Source organism: Morone saxatilis, unplaced genomic scaffold, assembly GCF_004916995.1.
Source record: "Morone saxatilis isolate NCDOM2014 unplaced genomic scaffold, NCSU_SB_2.0 Contig21, whole genome shotgun sequence".
In the NCBI taxonomy this organism is placed as follows: domain Eukaryota; kingdom Metazoa; phylum Chordata; class Actinopteri; family Moronidae; genus Morone; species Morone saxatilis.
The window spans coordinates 18,938,679-18,956,536 of NW_023339774.1; positions in this window are offsets into that span (position 1 = coordinate 18,938,679).

The following is a 17,858-nucleotide window of genomic DNA, read 5'->3' on the forward strand; positions in this document are numbered from 1 at the left end:
GCAGGTTAAGCGAGGTAGTCCAGACGTCCCTTTCCCCCCAGCAATATATTCCAGCTCCTCCTGAAGGGATCTCCCGAGCCAGATGAGATATATAATTTCTCTAGTGTGTTCTGCCCCGGAGTCTCCTACCAGTTGGAGGAAAGTACCTCCAAAGGAAAGCCCCCAAGAGACATCCAGATCGGATGCCCAAACCACCTCAACTGGCTCCTTTTCGACACAAAGGAGCATCGGGGCTACTCTGAGCTCCGTCCCTCGTTACACATCCAGATAGTATTCTAATAAGTCCAGACAGAGTGTGGAAAGCTTAGCAATAACCACCCTCAGCCATATTTCTAATGATCTAGCAAAGTTAAACAGCTACCAGCAGCGTTTACCTACTTCAACAAGTGGAATCACACACTATACAGACGTTTTTTACATATATAAACTCAGTGGCATGCTTAGTATTCAAAGCAGTCACATTGCCACAAACAGAAAACTTTCATTCTAACAAACACAAATATAATTCCTCTGTAAAACTGAAATAGAGTCATAGCAAGAGTAATTTACAGTTCTGAAACAAAGTTCACAAGTTGGGCTTAGCCACATTTCTTACTACGTACTGAATAGTGGAGGTAGTGGCTAGAGTCTCCCTGTTCAACTTAATTAGTTAGTTAAAGAACAACCACTCCAGGTGAGGAGACTAATTGCCCGTGCAGTGGCAGCACACAGTTTTCTGCTTCTTTCAGAAGTTTTAGGTTTTTTTGAGAGTTCTGCGGGAGATTAATTGACTTTGTTCTTGTATATGTTGTGCATGCATCTAAGGCTAAGTTTAGTTTTATTATAGTTTAAAGTTGAGTGTTGTTTTCTTAGTTTGGGGGGCTAATTGGGTGCGTGGGAGATGCAGATGTTGAACAAATAAGAATTGTGGCTGTATTATGGAGTATTTGCATTTGGTTTAATAACAGTATTCATTTGGTTGAGTGTTTTGTGTTTATCTGCTACATACAGCAGTTTAGCCTCATTTAAGTTTAATAATTTTATCAGTGTGGAAATAATAGTATAGTAATAGAATGGTAGCCTAGTTAAAGCAGTTTGCCAAGTTTTATTGTTGTTGTATAAGTTTATTTTTCCGTTTTAGTCCACATTCACACGGCCACCAAGTACAGGAAAACTTGTTTGGAATAAAGATTCACTGGTGGAGTTTAAGCCACTTGCATTCCTACCGATGCCCCACGGCGATCCCATTTCTAATTAACTAGATATCCTAGACAAGATTTTAAAGCTCACATAACAACATCTGACTGTGTGGCTCCTCAGCATATTACTGATTCATCACTCACTTACATGTTAATCCATTTGTTTCTCATTTTCAGAATGTATTTACATTTCATCCGGTTTTATCTCTCTCCACCTCTGTGTCAAACATACTTTTTAATCATTCCAAATGTTCACAATTGTGAAAAAACCTGCAGCAGTTGAGACTGAAGCAGTTTTATTTGTAAAAAAAAAAAAGAGAAAATAAGCTGCTGCTAACAAGGAATTATGTGTTTATTTGTTCGTTCTTTATTTTTATCTGCTCATTAGTGCTGTTGTTGTTGAAGGGTTGTCTCACCTATCTTCCAACTTATCATTATAAGATGCTGAAGTCTTTAAGAGATGACAAAAAGTAAACATTTTCTTTTTCTACCTGCAAATTAAGAAATTATAAAGTTTCACTGCATAAGGTGTTACCAGCATCTACATTTCCCTTTAAACTCAACAAAGGGTGTGCTATATTATATGGTTTGTTTTTACATGTCATAGAGATTAAATACATTAAAAAACTCTAAGACTAAATAGACAATATTTAAGTATCTGATTCAGTGTGAGTAAATTCAGCTGCGAAAACAGAATGGTTTGCTTAACATCCTTCACAAATCTTTTTGATGCAGCCTGGCAAAAGTTACTTGCTTGAGGAAAAACAGGATTGCATTGTCTCGTCTTTCTTTTTTCAAATATTTTTAAACATTTACCGTATTGTCATGCCTTCTGGTGCCAGGACTAATGAAGTGGAGAGCTCCATGATGGAAGCACACACTTTCTCAAACAGTTAAACCAAAACCGACTGTTTTCCTCTCTCTCTCCCCTTTCTGTACACTCCGGAGCGAATGAAAGACACAGGAGCAAGGCTCATTTTTAAGGTGGAATGCCAGTCAATGTGAACAGATCCATCAGTGTTTGTCTCCCACTGAGATACTGAGATGATGGATGGATCTAATGGATTGATTTAAGCCACAGCTCCCCTTACTGACTGACTGAATAACTGAGTGAATGCTAGAGCAAATAACTTCAGCTGGTGGGGAATGCATTTATACTGTGCACTTCCTCCGCAGTCGACTTCATCCATCACGTTGGCTGATTGTTAGGTTAGGCTCTCTCAAGGTTATTGTCTATGCTTTATTATTTCTTAATAAGGAAGGGATTTGACACCAAAATTATCGGATCACTGTCTTCATGTTTACTTCAATATTACAAAGAATTTTTCACCTCTTGTTACAGTGACTGATTGAAGCCGTACATGAAGTATCTGTTGTTTAACAGAGAAAGATAACTTGTATTTTAAGTTATTAGTGTCTGTATGGGATGGACAAATGTAGAGTAACCCATACTTCAATATATTGATACTGCTTAGATTTATTTATTTAGCATGTGGTAATTATGACAGGAGCAGAGGAGGAAGTCAACATTAAAACGCAATAAAGTTGGACTCTAACAAACAAGACCGCTGCTCCTCTGCCTTTTACAACTGATAGCCATTCTGGAATCTTAACCAAGTGTTTAATATTGTAACCATGACAACACACAATTTTCAGTGTTGGGCAGTCACTCATTACTAGTAATAATGTTACATTAAAAATATTAACGTTACTTTCCCCAGTAACCAGTAGTGTAACTAATTACTCACAAATGTCAGTAATAATATTACAGTGAATAATTAGTTTCAATTTTGCAATCATGGAGGACACTAGTTCAGAAGATGGAAACACTCAGTGGAATTATTTTCATTTCTTTAATTTAAACAAACAAAACTGAATTGTTGTAAATCTAAATTTTGGGGAGAAAAGGAAACAATTACCAATTTTCTGGGAAAAGTAATATAGCTAGTATTGTAACTACTTATGGCAGAGAGTAAGAAGTAAAGTAATAATATTACTTTTGAAAAGAGTAATAGTGACTCCTACTAGGTGGTGTGTCTGGAAACAGGTGGGATCTGGGGGAGATTGCCCAAACCATTGTTACCTACATAATAATATGGGAATTGCTTCAAAACCAAACATACACGTACGCCTCCTGTCACCTAAAGTCTGTCGTTCAAGGTAATTAAACCAAAATTGAATTGATATAATGGTATCTCGTAAATGCACTTTTACTTCTTTCATAACCCTCTCGATTTGTCCAATGACAAGTCATAAACTCCTGTCCCATATCACGTGAATGCAAAATGTATTAGCAACAAAGGTGGTCATTCCAGATTGGGGAGACTGATTTTGTTTGAAGATTGCCTAATGTTACAAGGTTTTGTACAATGTTTTGGTAACTGTCAAAAACTTCTGCCAGTTGCCAAGGGTTACATAAATAATACAGGAAGGTATCCCATCCAATATCCAAGAAATAAAAGTTTTTGGTGAATTATTCATTATACTGTTAAATGTATTATTTATGTATTTTAATAAGATTTGTTTATTTCAAAATGAGATATTTTGACAGGGAGCAGGAGAGTGAGTCTTAATTATGAATATTCTTTGTCTGAAGTCATTTTATTCTACTTTGTTTCTGTTCAAGAACTCAATCTGTGGATCTTTCAATTTAAGATTTGCTGTGAATGTCTGCTGTCACTTGTCCACTTTTGATTTCTTTCTATTAAAGGCAAAATGGCACGGTGAAATCAGAAACAATGTGTCACCTGCATCATTCAGCTGCTAATTTGTGGGTCTGTCGCTTTAGACTTTGATGAAGCTTTCATACGAGGAGACAGCCTTTTGTTTTGCATGTTTCCAGTCTGCTGAGAAAATGTGGCGTCATTGTCTTTGTATAAGCAGCTGTGTTCGAAAAATAAAAGACTCTTGAGTGATCCACAAGACACCATGAATTAAAAATACAGGTGCTCAGCTGGAAGTATGTGGACCAAAACCCAAGTGTGGCAATGTGCAAAAATGTTGATTACATTAGCTGGACAGAAATGGGATAATTCTGGTAAATAAAAGCCCTCCAAGAATCATCACAGCAGCTTATGTCAGGCAAAAAAGACTTTTTAATTTTATTCACTTCATGTCTTAATTCTTCTTACTCTGTTTGTTGAACAAGGACACAGCGAAGACCCCCGTGCAGCTAATTATCACAGCAGAGGAGAAAAGTGAGTAATTTTGATTCTGTGGCATCTTTACAGTAAACCATGCCTCCTGGTGACCACTGGGGGGTCAGACAGCCCATTAGCACTGAACTGGAATTTCCTGAGAACCCCACATGATTGAACCCCACATCTGTCTTGTGTGGTGCATTCTGTTCTGCGTTCTGTGGACCATATCTCTGGCTAGGATAGAAGATGAGCATCTTGAATTTGCCCCTAAAATGCTATCAAAGCTCTCATCAGTAATTTCCATGGCAGCCTTAATATTTCTTATCATGGAAGAGAACATTTTCTGCAGTCTGCAGCAGTATGTACTACTTTTCAGTTTCAGCAGTTTCTAGTACCTCATACAAATAATTATGTTATGTATATAATGTTATATATAATATATATTCTGAATTATGCTTTAGTAGAACCACCATGTTATGCTGGTGGGATGTACAGTTTGACTGGTAACCTGCTATTAAACCTGTGTTAATTTTGGCCCACTTCAGGGCAGCACAACAAGCTGTAAACACAACACTGACATATGATTAGCTTATAAATCTGATTATGGCAAACATTAGTAAACATTTGCTAACTGACATGCCCGGCAGACACTGCGCAACATTAGTATTCATTAGAGTCATGTTTGTTTCCTATTATTGAAGTCCAGTGCTGACTCACCTTTTAGCTCTGTTTTGGTCTCTAAACTCCAGAGGGAAATATCTGACTTGTTAGCTGATAAACTCTGTGCTTGTCCGTCTGTTGTTTGGCGCTGTGCACATTACATACAGTGGGTTTATCAGAGCTAAAAACAGCTGCCTGTTGCATCAGGAGACAAAACTAATGAGAGGGATTGACATGAATGAACGTTTTTTAGGGTTTAAAACCAAAATAATTAGCCAAAAGAAAGTCAAACACTCTGTGGAGCTGAAGGGAAGTCGAGAGTTTGTGATAATATCTCTGGTCTAGTGATTTGTCACCAGTAACACATTTTATACCTTATGGCAGCTTGGCTAGCTGCCATCATTTTTGTCTCGACTATTTTATTGTCGTGACAATGTGACAAATTTATACAAAGTAATAGTAGTAATAGCCTGACTGACTGAAATTATGGTTTTATGCACGTGCAGGCAGTGGGTAATTGAGGAGCACATGTAGATTTGAGTGACATCAGGGCTGAGCTGCACATCACTACCATGCTGATAGACTCTTTGCCAGTCTTTAATTGCTACCTACATCTCTGCATTAACAAACACTTTTTTTCTCACACTTATCGCCCACTGTCAGTGATGGACAGCACAACCATTACATCATATTTCAAGATGTGTTCAGAAACAAATGCTTTTACATTTATCTCTCCAGGGATGGCACATCCAACAAGGAGAGAGGCTTTCTGTTAACCCCTGGAGTTTGCAGGTGTTTTACACTGACACCTGCGTTTTACCCCTGTATGTTTTCACTCTGTACTTTGCCCTTGTTTTAAGAGAGAAAGGCTGACTGATTGGGGGGGACAGATGACTATTCACGTTTGGGTTGGCGCCAATCCCTCCTCTGGTTTTCCCACTCAAGGTCGACCGTGGAAGGAGGGTAAAGGGTGTCATTCCGTCTCCCAGAGGTACAAATCACGGCGGCAGACAAGCAAAACACCTGAGCTGTCGAGCATTGATTTAAGACCTTGCAATGTACTTGCTTTACTTTTTCACAACTTTTATTAAGAAGTAATTGTTACATATTGTTTATGTATAGTATGTTTGTACTCTTTATGGATACAGCACATATTATATGTTAACATACATGACAAGATCATTTACGATCTTGTGCTGTGGGGGAAGGATACACATCCATCATTATGTCGATGTTGCAAAGTAACAAGGACTTTTTAATCACTGATTGCAGTATGACACAAAACATATCATACACAATCCCACTTTAAGAGGTGATTGATATTTCTTTGATCATGTGGAAATAAATTAGGTTTTGAGAGAGCAACAAAGCTGGCTTTGTAATAAAGAAAGTTTTTTCTTTGTACAGTTACTGTCAAAATAAATATTAAGTTTCAAATCACAGAGTTCTAAGCTGCCTCACATAATAATCCACTCATCTCCTCACGCAGTTTATTGTGTTTTGTTTTGAAATGAGAGGAAATTGAGAGTTGGGTGGTTAAGAAGGAGAAACAGATAATTAGTCTCAGAGGATGTGATACATGATCTGAACTTTGTTCTGAGATATCTTTACGCTGTTTTAAGATGTACAGTGCCTGTGGCGCAGCTGGCAGTGAGCCCAGTTTGATTTTTTTTTATTCCACACACAGTGTACTTTTATAACACTTCAACTTGCAAACTACCAAAATACGTCAAGACATATACATTATAAAACATGTAATATTTACTACATGTATAGTTCTTCCTCCTTCCTGTTGTTTGAAGAAATAAAGCAAAACAAAGACCATGTTTCCTTCTCCTTTATGTTGTCCTTAATACCACTCTCTTTTTTTATTTTAAAACACATTAGTAATGGTAAAATACAGGAGTGCATAAATACAGAATATTTTAATATAAGTTATACTACTGTTCTATTGTAATTACAACAAGCAAAGAAACACATACAGTACAAAAATGTCAGTTTATATTTGTCAGTTATTGCATTTTATCCTTGACTTAATAACCACACATCACTGTGCATGCTCTGCAGCGTTTTTGTTTTTGCACCTGTAAGACTTTCATCGAAGGCAATGAAATATAATAATGAATAGGCTTTGATGTGGCACATGATGCATGCATTCTGGATTTAGCCTTTTTCTTTTTCTTTTTTCTCCTGGTTCCTGTGAATATAGCAAACTCGACAGAGAAAACCTGGATCAGAATCCTAGCTATATATTTTGCAATACCGTGCTGATTGGCAGTTGCTCTAACCCCAAGGGCAATATTGCACCAATCACCAAAGACAGTTTGTCTTCACCTTTCCATGAATGTCAGAAGCTTCAGGGCAAGATTACTGGAGAGGCTTTTGGGGAATCCAGTTAGTCAATTTTGACATTTGATTTCCATAAAACACAAGAAGGGGTATATCTGTGCAGACTGACTTGAGTAGAAAGATTCTGGTGTGAGTAACTTTATCTGCTTAGAGGGGACGTTTTTCTCTGGTCATGGTGGTGTGATCTTTCAACTGGGTGAAAAGACTTTAATGATAACATACGTGCATATTTATTTATTTTCTTTGAAATTTAAAAATGCTTACGGTAGTTTGGGATTTTTATATGATTTTTGCATAAAAGTGATGTACCTTGATTTGTCAGGTATCTAATTTACTGGACTAACTAAGATGTACCTGCCCAGGAATTAGCGGTAGAAAAATAGCGGTATCACAGTATATATCAATATCGCAATTTAAGATTTCATATGCCGTGATGGAGGATTTTATCCACATTTTATTCATGTTAGTATGTCATGGTCATTACAGAAGGGAAATGAATGAATGAATATACTTGGGAATTATAAAAATATATAAAAATTGATCCATGAGGTGCTTAGCATCTTAAAACAAATTCCATATTTATGCTTTATTTCCCTGTTGCTCTAATATAAATTCTTCAAATATTAAATGAATTTATTTACAGCAATCAATCAAAGTGTCTAAAAGTCTGTCATATATAACATTACACACTGGCAAATTAGATTAAAGAGGTCGATGTATGATAGTATATACAGGATTTGTGGTTAAAATTCGATTTTATTCCACAGTTTTTTTAATTATTATCAGTACTACAATTTTAAATTAGGTAAAACATTGCTGTAAATATATGAATAAAGATTGGATAATTACCCAGTTTTCATTTGATTACTTCTCAGTTCTGCATTTAAAACATATCCATCCCTTAACCTGAATCAGTAATAAAATGTAAACCCACATTCTAGTACATGTACAGCATATACTATATACGGTACATTAAAGATGTCTTGTTTCATCCAGCGCTCAAATGGCTACAGTCCTTGGATGTCGAGAAACTCCAAGCATCAACAACAGAAACTGTTGCCCGAGAGCAGGTCCCAGAGGTCTGGTTCTTTTAAATAGTGATGCTGTTGTTACATAACTGTCCAGTTTCTAAACACTATAATACATACAATACACCATTGAAAAACTTTATGGAAGCTTTTATTTTTAATAGAGTGATATTTACTTTGATTAGTATGCAGTACGGATTTTTAGGTAATGGATTCAATTGGTGAGAGCAAATATTGCTTTCGTGGACATAGTTGCCACTTTTTTCAACATTTTGTATGGTGCATCATGGATGTGATAGCATACTGAATCAATGAGTTCAGAGATGGGAGACTATTTACATTTAAGATAAAGCTGTCAACTTTATATACTCATGCATACCAGCACATGAATTCCTGCAGTCAGCGGCACCTAGCCAAAGGTGGACAATGAGCAGGGAGAGAGAAAGACCTTCAGACTGACTTTATCCCTCTTTGTCCTTATGTGTAGAGAATCCCCAAGTATCAACAACAAAAACTGTTGCCTGACAGCATGTCCCAGGGGTCTGATTAGCTCCATGGACCCCCGGCCCTGTCACTAGGATGGCTCTCCAAGGCTTGAGCACATTGCTCGAGGGCAATGGCTCTCTGTGTTGTAGCAAGTGTGTCCTGGTTCCTAACACACAACCACACACATAGCACACGTAGCTTCTTCGGGGTATTCTTCAGATTTGAACAGACCAAGACAAAGATACAAAGGGAAACAAAAATCAATTGAAGCATTTTGTTTTTCTTCAGTATATATGTTGATTATTTAAAAAAGGGTCAACATGTAAGCAGATATTAAGGCAGAAAGATTATGTGCAAGCATAAAATAAATTAAAATAATAAAATCCCTAAAAATAAATAACAAAAACAGGCCAATTACAATTGCAAACATAGGGGACATGAGACTCTTCTGCTTGAGTCAGCAGTAAAATATTTTAACCACTGCAAAATAGAAAATGTCCAATTCTTTGATAGAAAAAGTCCAACATACAAACTTGTGTACATAAGAAACTCAGGGTTCACTATGAATGCATTTGGGAAAGAAGCATACAATCTTTGAGTGGAAGCTAAAGATTACAATATTGTACCAACTTATATCTTATTACAATCTCCAGCTTAAATCAATTTACTTTTGGATCCAAGACAGTTCTGTGTTTCTAGTTCATGGTTTAAATTTAAAATTTGAAACAGGAAAACCAGTGATTCATTCTGAAATGTGCATGCATTATAACAGATGTGCATGGCCAGAACAAATAAGGATTCGCGTTGAATAGTAGCTTTTTCCATCTTTTCCTTTGTCTGCACACATCAACAACTGCGTTTTCACCTTTAGTTTGGAAAAAAAGTCAATCTTTTGTTAAGGCATGAATATGGTGCAATCTTCATTAGTGTTAAAAGACTGAACCAGTTTGCACTCGCAGCTTATTTAACACACAGAAAAACAAAACTGGTTTACAGTAAAACCTCCCACACAATGCCTCTGCGTAATTTTCTTTCTATTATTTTGTGCAACTGCTTTTGCCCGAAGGCCAGCAGAACACCACAGAGAGAAGCAAGGACATGTTGGTTAAATGTTTCTATCACGTCTTCAGCATAATCGCTTTGTGTTTATAAGGACACAGCGGTCACAGATAACCTGCTGTGCTCTATGTGTGTTTGCTGCCTCATCAAAATTGGACTGGTCTCTCTCCCTCCTGTACTCGGCTTTTAGCATAAACTGACAATGTCAGACCTGTTTTATTGGTACAGAATATTTACACTAGCTGTGGTGATACTTGCTTGGGAAAAGTAGTACCAGTCATAACATCTTTTATCTGTGAGTTAAAGCAGTGTTTTGTTCCTATAAAGCTATCAAATTTAATAGCTAAAATGATACTGTTTGCTATTTGCTTCTGCCTTTGTAGGGTTTTGCAACAGGATTGCAAAGAGATTCTTTGTGCTCTCCAACCCTGACCAAGACAGTGCCAGTTTGGAATAGCAGGCAGTGTCTCCACACCCTTTAAATTTGCTACATGAATGCAAATTTATGGCAACAACAGTGAATATTAGCAAAGAGTAATTTACCTTAGTTCAACATATCATCAACAAGTCATGTCCTACAGAATTTAGAAAATAGCCCACTGCTTGACCATCATCTAATAGAAACTTGTCACAATACATGCTGCCACTTTAGTGAACATGTGACAGGCCAGCAAGGCCAAACAGAGCATAGTCATTGTGATCTTAAGAGGCAGCAAGCAGTTCCTTTACAGTGAATATGACCTGACAACCTTGCTGCACTGGCAAACAGTATTGTGCAGGAGGATAAGAAAAGTTAACACTGGGTGCATGACACAGTGGGTGCATGACACGCACACAAGTATTGCAGTTATGATTAGGTTTCTGGAATTATACATGTAATAACACAATGATGATTGGGGCATCCACAATGGCTGCCTGAGAAGGTAATGTGGCATCCTCTGGCCAAGATCACAACCTTGGAATAATACAGAGAAAACAAAAGCAGGAACATCACCACTGAAATAAGTCAGAGGCATCTGTGCTGGCTGGGCCATGTCCTTTGAATGGAGCCAGATCACAGAGTTGCGCTGAGGCAAAAGAAAACTTGGAGGACCAAAAATGACCTGGCACAGGACTGTGACTGAGCTAGAGAGGTCATGTTGCCAAGGATGGGGAATGGTGCAAGGAGCTTGATGTCCCACAGGGAGAAATATTGTGAACACATCTGCTATGTGTGTAGGAGTGTCATCAACTCAAGTTACGTAGTCGTTAATCAGTAAAACAAAAAACATGATGGTATGATCGTCATATGTCATAATATAATGATGATCAACACCCTGAAATAATGACTTTAACTTTGGCAATGCAGAAGATAAACTGTATTGTCACTTTTTCTTACTGGCAATCAGATACAAAAGCCAAAATAAGTGGTAGCAGACTTTAGACAACCATAGGTATGAAGAACCAGGTTTCTTGTGTTCCATGTTAACAATTGATCAAACACAGAATAAGACTCAAAATCAGTGTAGGTTGTACAGGCATGTGAACATATTTCATGTATTCTGGTTTTAAATGGTCAGCCTGCCGAAAAAAAATAAACGTACCATTAAGGTATCAGTGTTTAAAACCACTAATGTTAGTCTACAGAGTCTCTACTAATGGCCATGAATGTACAAACTGATCAAAATGCAGACTTCTAAGATAAACCTTCACATCAAATAATTGGGTAATGTATCATTTCCATAGTGTATATGAAAGTCACTAATCTTACAAGATATGTAACTGAAGTTTACTGAAGGTTTATATTATTAGAGAACTAATTATGGTATTTCAGGCATCTTAAAATGATTAAATGGAGAATTGTCAGTTCATGCAGTCAGGAAAAGAGATTAATCAGACTATGACTTCATGTGTATTGTACTGTATATAAAGCCAAATGACTACTTGAATGCAAATTTATTCAGATATTACGTTATCCAAATAGGCCTGCAACATATGAAAGGGTTATATCTTTCCATATGGTTATTGTGTGGATCAGTGTTTTCAACCAGCAATGTTAAATGTGAAAGAAATCTCCCAACAAATTTTGGGTGTTGTATATCCATATTTGGGCCATGTTATCACATTTATGGAGCCATATATTAATATATGGGGCGGCTGCGCACCTCCTACACAAAAACAGGATTTACCTCTCAGGAGAAGCTTGGGTCGACTCCCCTTTCTATTATATGACTGCCATTACGCCCTGGTGGGAGGTCCACTGCTTTTACAAGAGATGAAAAAACCTCATTTTATTGACCAGCTCCCTATCACATCTAATGTTAATGTATACTGTATTAGATAACTCCCTTTCACATATACACTGGAAGTGGTCATCCCTTGCCTCTGATCATGAAATTACCAATGAGCTTGTACTGTAAGATCACACTACTGCCTGTATCTGTGCTGTGATACAAGGAGATCAAGCCCTTATCTAATTTTGAATCGATTGTTGCACGTTTGCTTCTCTCGACAGAAAGCTAAAGCTCATCTGCAGTTGAGTCAGAATGCCCACAGCAATATTTTTAACAAGAACATGGAAGAGATAGTATAACAGTTACTTTTTACCTTTGCTGTCTTGACTCCAATTGATTTCCAATCATTTTAGATTTGGGTGTTTGTGATGTTGGTGTATGTGTTCTATGTAAGTAGCATTGCAAGATGCACATTTTCATTTGGCTTTTAGTATTCAAGTAGGAAACTGGAATATGGTGGAGCACGAACATAAATAATGAGTAAGTAAGTAGGTAAAGTAAGTAAAAATGCACTATATGAGTATTTTGGTTAATAAATAATTCTATACTTTTGTTTAAGCTATTCCATTATTGATTGCATGGTGACTGATATATGAATAGTGAGTACTATACTATTCCATTAGATAGAAAAATACACCCAATACATTGATTTTCTTTCTTTCTTTCTTCTTCTTTCTTTGTCACTTAATTGCACCTTTTGGCGATTCACATCCTATATAGCCCCTGAACAACAAAGAACAATGGTGAATTGAAAAGTGCAGCCAATTATTTCAGTATCAGCATACACATGTTGTTGTATATTGAACAGGCATTACAATATTGCTGAGCCCCAGGAATGTTGGACTTCTGGGCTTATGACTGGGGGATTGCTGGTTCAAAATTCCAGGTTAGCAGGACAGGAGGGTCGATGAGTAACTGTCTATCATCCTTTAACAACGTTTCAAATTATGCACTCAAAGGTAGCTTGAGGGGTTTTCACTATACATTTGTATTCAACATCACTCACCAAAACACGAAAATATGTGGAATGCATTTCTGACTTCATAAAAGATTTGCAAAGCTGCATCCTTCTTCTTTTCCACTTATATTGACATACTCTTATCTTTTACAGCACATTACCACCAACATCTACTACCCTCTTTAGTCTGCAGTGAATCACATCACCTTCTTGCTCTGCACATACACACAGTACAGTATGTGTCCAGGCCAGTTCTATTGTCAAACAAGAACATACATATATATATATACATAAATATATTCTGTAGCCTGCATTTTAAATTCTCACTTCCTGCAATATCTACCTATAGCAAATAAACTATGGTTAAAGGAATAGTGTGGCATCTTAAAGTATTATTTAGTTACTGACAGTTAGATGAGAAGCGCAATAACACTCCACTCTTATATCTGTATTCTGAATATAAAGCTACCATCTGGCACATAACTTCATGTAAAACAGCTAATAGAACGTCTTCACAGCAGCCATTTGACATGAATTAGTATGGTAAACACAGGTGTTACCAACGGGTTCTGTTCCATTCAGGTAAAATAGAGTCAGGGTGCTGCTATTGTGCATGTTCACTGGAAAGGCTTTGTTACACTAAATGTAATGGAAAAATAATTAGTGTCATTAGTAACACTGTGTTTATCCTACTCAAAATGGTTGCTGTGAAAAGGTCTATTGTCATTCCTCAATTGTGTATGTTTTTTTGTATGGATTCAATTAAAGAGAGACACAACATGTTAATTAGTGAGCTTTACAGGTGCTAGTAGGCAGATCTTGTTAGCTTTGGGCAGTGCTAGCTGTTTCCCTTACAGTCTTTATGCTAAGCTAAGTTGGCCTGCTGCTGGCTGTAGCTTCAAATTAGCATACAGATAACTCCTCAAACTCACGGTGAGAAAGCAGATAAGCGAATTTCCCAAACTGTGGAACTTTTTCTTTAAGATATGGTGTTATGGCTTATGGAAAGATCGTGGTTATGGTCAATAAAAATGGAAATGATAATTACAGATCTGTGACAGGAGTGCAGAACTCTTCTGCATGAGATACAGACATCCACCCATCTACATGATGGGAACACTACTTGTAAATAACAGTTGTTAATGTGAATAACGGTTATTTTATGTTAGATTGTATATATTGTCTCTATTTTGATCTTTATTTATATTACTCCATGTTTATTGTAATGCACCATCTTACCATGGCAAATCCCTTGTACGTGAAAACCTACTTGGCAATAAACCTGATTCTGATTCCTGCATTTGAACTGGAACTGAAACTTTGGCATTTGATTCCTGCCAGTGAATGTCAAGTCAAATCAATTTATTTATAGGGCACATGTTGACCAAGGTGCTTTACAGAGAAACGGAAAGTACAATGAAATAATAAAAAGTTAAAGCATTGCTCCACAGTACAGGTGGTCAAACACTCAACAAGGTACCTTTAACTTAGACTTGCTGCAGTGGAGTTTTTCTGCAAAAGAAAAGCGTTAAACTGGAACCAAGTCTGACTTTTTGGTATCACCGTGATTGTGAAGTATGAGGGTGATGCTGCAAAAGACATGCAGACTCAGCAAAACGTTGCATATTAAAAACAATATCATTCTCGTAGGCAGGGCTTTTTTTTGAAAGACAGATTCGGTTGACTGAGTAAATGAGTGACATTCACTGTTCCTCTGCGGAAGCCCTCCAAAGTTGTGAGAAGAATGTGAATGCCCTAACAAACATACACACGCTGGCAACACACAGTGAGGGGAGTTTAAGGAGTTCCATAATACACACCAAATTCAATATACAGAAGACAATAAGGTGGATTATTTGTGCTTGTCACTCATTGCTGTTGTGAGCTGATGCTGCAGCAGCTCGGTGGCAATGAACCTTTTGCCTTGTTCGTTTAAATGCTTTATGTGGTAAGAGCAAGGAACTGCTTGTTTTGCACATTTACATCAGAGAATTTTTATGCAAGCACTCGCACTAGGTATCCCTTCCGTCAGATGGATGAAGCAAAAAAATGTAGACAGCGCTGAATAATGCAGTGTTTCCTGCCTTATAGAAACACTGATGGCATGTATCTGTAGGTAAACACATCTGTTTATTTACATTACAATGTATTTGCAGGATATTTCCCCATGCTTGCTTCCTCACTCATGTCAAACAAGGACACCGTTTTTTCTGCACATACAGTAGCATGTTTTTTGTTTAGTTATGAATTCATTTTTAACTGAACCATAAAAAACGTTGAAAAAAAAAGATACTCTCCACTATTGCCACCATTACTAACTTGAGACTAGATAGCCCAAAGACATTGTTTTACAAATAAATTAAGGAGTCTGGATTTAGAAATAACAAAAATCCACCACAGTAAAGTGTGACTGTTTGGACCTGCCTCCTTTGTACACTGGATGGAACAAATAAATCTTTAAAGGCTGAAAACACGCTTTCATCTTGTCTCCATGGGAAATGGTATTACTTATTTATTTATTTCGTGATGAGCTTTTTTGTTGTTTTGGATTGCAGTGACACTTATCTGAACCTTACAGGAACTTAATATTCTGATAATATCCCTATTCTGTAGCCAAAATGTCTTGGTCCCGTGGGTTCATTAGGTATAGACAATTGGGGCAGTTTTAGCAGCCCCACACTAATATGACCCCCAACATTATTTCCCAGAGTGGAGCACAATTCCCATTAGGATAGCTCAGTGTCGGGCACTATAGAGCTGCCCAGGAGCATTTAGTTACTCTTATTTCATTGTTAATCAGCAGCCTGTGGTTTTTATCACACACACACACACACACACACACACACACACACACACACACATAAAAGACAATTTAAGAATGTTTTCCTGCTACTTCTGTCATCTCATGGAGTGATCAGTCAGTTCAAGATGGAAGGATTAGAGTTCAGTACAGTACTAGCAAGTAAGTGTTGTCATTTTGCAACCTTTGATGTTTTCACAAATAAAACCGACATGTTCATTTAACAAAAGAACAGCATTTGCGGCGCGTTTTTTATTGTTTTCGGTCTGTCAGGTAGCTCAATAGCCTTAAGGCCGTCCCAAATATTTAATGCACAGTTTATGGCTCCCTTTAGAAATATTATCAAGCAGTTAACCTTGCCTGACAGGCTGACCCCAGGCAAGAACTCTGGGAAATGAACCACTGAATGTCTGGTCAATAGGGTAATTATGTCAGAGAAGGTCAAACTTCAGTGATTTACATAAAAAACAAACATAGACACACACACACTCTGAATGGGATATCCTATCATCTTCCGATAAGCGAGTGTGGAATGATTCTGTGGAAGTGGATACTGTTATACTCTGGGGGCTTTTTTTTAGAAACATGATTAGAAAGCTGTATTATCTCATACATTTCCACAGCAGTTGATAACAGAGCGATTGATCACAATATTGTCATAGTAAGCAAGAACAGCAGCTCATAGTGGTGGCGTTAACTCAAGTACTGTACTTAAGGACAGTTTTGAGGTACTTTACTGGAGTACTTACATTACTTTAAATTATATTTCTTATGTAAATACTGGATTTTGTACTCCACATTCATCTGACAGCTTTAAGTTACCCTTCAGAATAAAATGCTCTTTCCAAACATTTGATCAGTTACAGAAATACCAGGCATTGTTGTTGATTAAACTACCCAAATGGAGCTTATGTGCAGTGATGGAAAGTAACTACAATAAGTACTTATACTCAGTTACTGTACTTGAGTAGAATCCAAAGGTATTTTAATCATGCAACTTTATACTTCCAAATACCATTAAATGTTGTACTTTTCTTTGGCAGCAGTCATTATATATATAGTTACAAACTTGATTAGTCTAATAAAATATGATGCATTGTTAGACAGTAGACTGTATCAGCATTATCTCCAACTATCACATTGAAATGCTACTTACATGTCAATAGGTAATACTTCCAATAATATAAGATAATACAAGGGTGACATAAGCCCGTTTTCCTGCATAAATGTACCTACTACTTTGACTTTTATACAGTTTTGAATTCATACTTGTAATGGAGTGATACTTTTACTTAATGATTCTTACACCAATATAATTAATATGTTAAAATTCTGCTCATATGCTTTAGTAATAATAATAATCCAAAATGTTATATACAGTACAATAATATACAACACTGAAAGTCTTTCCTGAACATGAAAAGACGTACTTTAAACACTAAATATACATTTTGATATAAACAAAAAGACGCATGAAATAATTTGGGGAAAAAAGGACATTTGGAAAGAAGTAGCCTAATTTAGCTTAGCTACTGCCTGCTTAACTGCCAATTGGACACAGGTCAGAGGCCATTTGTTCATAGGCTGCAGATAGGCATTAATTAGTAAAAAGGTAATTTTCCAGACAACGCGGCAAGAGCTCCAAGGGAATGGTGTCCATTTCACTGACCACAACTGGTGTCCAGAAAACAGGCTGGGGTGTAGCTGAAAACGGGTTTTAAAAAAGGAGGGAGAGAGAGAGAGAGAGAGAGAGAGAGAGAGAGATAATTGAAAGACCTTGTTTTCTTTCATCTGATCATCACAGGCGCGCGCGCGTGTGCCCACGTGCACACACGCAATCATTTCTCAACAGGTCCACGGAGGTTTGAACAAGACCTCTGTCACTCTCTCTTTACCTCACTCTCTCCCCCCCTCTCTCTTTCTCTCT